Genomic DNA, 3,328 nt, shown 5'->3' on the forward strand with positions numbered 1-3,328 from the left:
AAATAACGCATCGTATAGCTGAAAAGTTTTGTCATCCTGAAGTGTGCTTGGAGTCTGACTGCAGTAAACTGATAAATCACATAATTAATTTTGCTACCTTTATGAAGGTTTCTTTTATGGAATATAGTTTTACATTCAGAGCCAGTTCTTTGAGGGCTTTCTATGAGTGAATCAGATGCAGCCTAAAACCATGATGCAGTGCCAGTGCTGGGCATATTTATTACTTGTCCCATCCTGTGTGCACTGTCGCTTCTCAGACATCCGGGATACCCTGAAACATGTACAGAATAACACGAAGTGCCATTCTTCTGCAAAGCTATTTTTTTCTTTAAATATTTTATTCTGCATCAACACATACCTACTAATAAACAATATTGAGCCACACTCGATTCTAAATGACTGTGACATATATGGGAATTCTCATGATATTTTTATGAAACCTGATTTTGTACAATCACAATTACTGCATAAGACATCGAGGACTGAAATAATGCTGAGTAAATCAGCTAAAGTGCATCTTACGAGCTGGCAGTGAGTATTATTCTGATTGTAAAGGTAGCAGTGCTAACCATCTTCAGGAGACCATGTACATGTGTGCCTTCCACTTTTTCTCAATTGATGAATGAAACAGAACTGACCAGGGAATGCCTAATACAATACAACTCAAGTTCATACACAATGAAAATGTTGGTTTATCACCATGATGTTTGTACATTAATTTAACGAGTTCTTATCAATATACTGATGACTCCACTGGACACAGGCTGTCAGAAGACAAAAACACACTTAAAATGTATAAAATAATTGTTAAAAGACATATTGCTGTACACTATGAGGTGCACAGAGCACCAAGCTTTACATGATTTTCGTATAAAACAATGTTTCTCAATACTGTTCCATAGAAGAATGAAACATGAGTATTGAACATGTAATATCTGTGAAAGGACAATGGCGTTACTCTATTTGCATTGGACTTGTAGTATTTATCATAATTTTTTCTCTGGCGAACGGGAACTTAAAATATTTCAAATCAGTTTTATTTCTGAAGTTGGACTTTGAAACTGAATATCGCAAAACATGCATTTTTAGTTCATCTGGCATAAGACCATCCATTTCAAGTTTTCTAGCTGCAATATGGTTCATGGCAGGTGTACATATTGCACTAGACTGCTTTTTTCAGCAGACAGTATGACGAAGATTGTTGGTCCCGTTCTGTGTAAGATCAGATTTCTTGTGAAATTACCCTTGTAATTATCAAACAGTTGTTATTGGGTGCATGCTTCTATTCTATTTGGAATTGTAAGAGTAAACCTCTGACAAAAGCAAATGCCTTTCTTGCGGCTTCTCAACCTGGAGTTTATTCATCGTTTCCAGTTATGTTGTCATGGTGACTGAATAAATCCTTAATGGAACATTTTACTTTTTAAAAATCTTCTCTTATTTTATTAATCCAAATTAGTAAATATTCTTCTGATAAATAAGTCTGGCATCTGCCAACTTTTTGGTGAGTTACATTTTGTTCATCTTAATTACTCTGTGAACATGCAATTAACCACTGTGATTTGTTCCATGACTGACAGTTGATTGTGACACCATATAACATTGGATTTTTCATCTAGTGACGTTAAATTACATCTGTTTATGCTTAGCTTCTGACACCGGTCTTTCCACTAAGTGTTGCTGATGTGTAAGCTTCTATGATCTCATAAAAATTTCTGACATTAACTTCCTGTACAAAATTAGGTGTGTATCACTGACACATAAAACAGTTTTGTAGCTGACACTTCCTGGCAGATTAAAACTGTGTGCCGGACCGAGACTCGAACTCGGGACCTTTGCCTTTCATGGGCAAGTGCTCTACCAACTGAGCCACCCAAGCACGACTCACGCCCTGTCCTCACAGCTTTACTACTGCCAGTATCTCGTCACTTACCTTCCAAATTTCTTGGTTTGTAAAATTGTGTATTAATGTGTTTTAATTATAGTTGTCCTTCAGACGTGTAGTGTAGGCCTTCAGCTGCCAGGAAGTTTCATATCAGCGCACACTCTGCTGCAGAGTGAAAATCTCATTCCAGTTTTGTAGCCGTCTGGTACACTCATACTAAATTACAGATATTGTCAAAAAAAAAGTTTTCACCACCCACATATCTGGCAGTATTTGTGGTCATAGATTCATGATGAGCATGGAATGAAAGATTAAGCATTATGAAAATAAAAATTAATTTTTACTGTGAAGTAAAGAGAGAACAATAAAGACACCCTGTTGAAAAATATACATATGTAAAATGAAAATCTGCTGGATAACAGTCAGTACTATATTGCTTTACCCCATGCACAGGAACACACTTAGATCCTCCTAAGTTCAGTGTTCACAAGTTGACAGAGGTAGTGATACTCTAGCTTGTCCCACTCTTTGACAGTCTCATTCAATACACGAGGAGAATTTGTGAGATGACGGAATGCAAACTGCAACTGGTTCCGGGCAGGCACAAAAGGGTTCATATCCTCAGATAACAGAGGTCATTTAATTACATCAGGATTTCCCAAACTGTAAGTGGAGCACATGTGTTCTGCAGGAAGTGAATAAGTGGTCCACACAAAATTATTAACACCACCAATTATTTTTTAAAAATTTTGTTACAAGTTCTGTGTTATTAGTTATTATTTAAAATGGAAGTAATCACTGAATAAAACAAGATTTTTCTCCTTTTTAAAATTTTATTAATCTTCAAAATAAACGTGGTGCTCCACAAAGTACCGGGATTCTCAAAGTGTTCTATCAGAGGAAAAGTTTTGGAACCTCTGCATTAGACCGATTCCTACCACAAAATGGTGTGATGTGCTCTCACCCTGGTATCTCAAAAGTCAAGCTCTAGGGCTGAACAATATGTGAGAGGATCCTGTCTCTGTCTGCTCCGCTCTCAGATTATCTTCACCAACAATAAGAGATGTGATAGCAGCCAAAACATTGATTGAACCACCACCACAATGCACATGTGGTACTGCGTCTGAGATTTGCATTGGTACATGGCCATCTCCATACTTTTCTATGAAAATCATCATACAAGTGATAAATCCTGACAGTACTGTAGAACAGAACGTGACACGACGATTTGTGTTCCATTCCAGGTGCTCTCTTGCCCACCTCCTTTGTTTACTGTGATGCTGGGAGATTTGTACCGTTGTTCTGATAGATTTCTACAGATGAAACTGAGTATGTGACCCGGTTGGTAGGTACTCAGAGAGCACACGGCGTAAGGTTACGATTGCGGATGGGGCCGTAAACAGTTACTGTGAGTTGCACAATCAAACACACAACTTTATTTTT

General features: G+C 37.5%; 1 non-coding gene across 1 annotated transcript; it reads right to left on the minus strand.

Annotated features, from left to right (window-relative positions):
* Positions 1–1,805: 1,805 nt before the first annotated feature.
* Positions 1,806–1,880, minus strand: Trnas-uga (transfer RNA serine (anticodon UGA)). The gene has a single exon. It is a non-coding gene; the product is annotated as a tRNA-Ser (tRNA).
* Between the last annotated feature and the right edge of the window lie 1,448 nt (positions 1,881–3,328).

The sequence above is a fragment of the Schistocerca nitens genome, chromosome 12, assembly GCF_023898315.1.
Source record: "Schistocerca nitens isolate TAMUIC-IGC-003100 chromosome 12, iqSchNite1.1, whole genome shotgun sequence".
Taxonomy (NCBI): Eukaryota; Metazoa; Arthropoda; class Insecta; order Orthoptera; family Acrididae; genus Schistocerca; species Schistocerca nitens.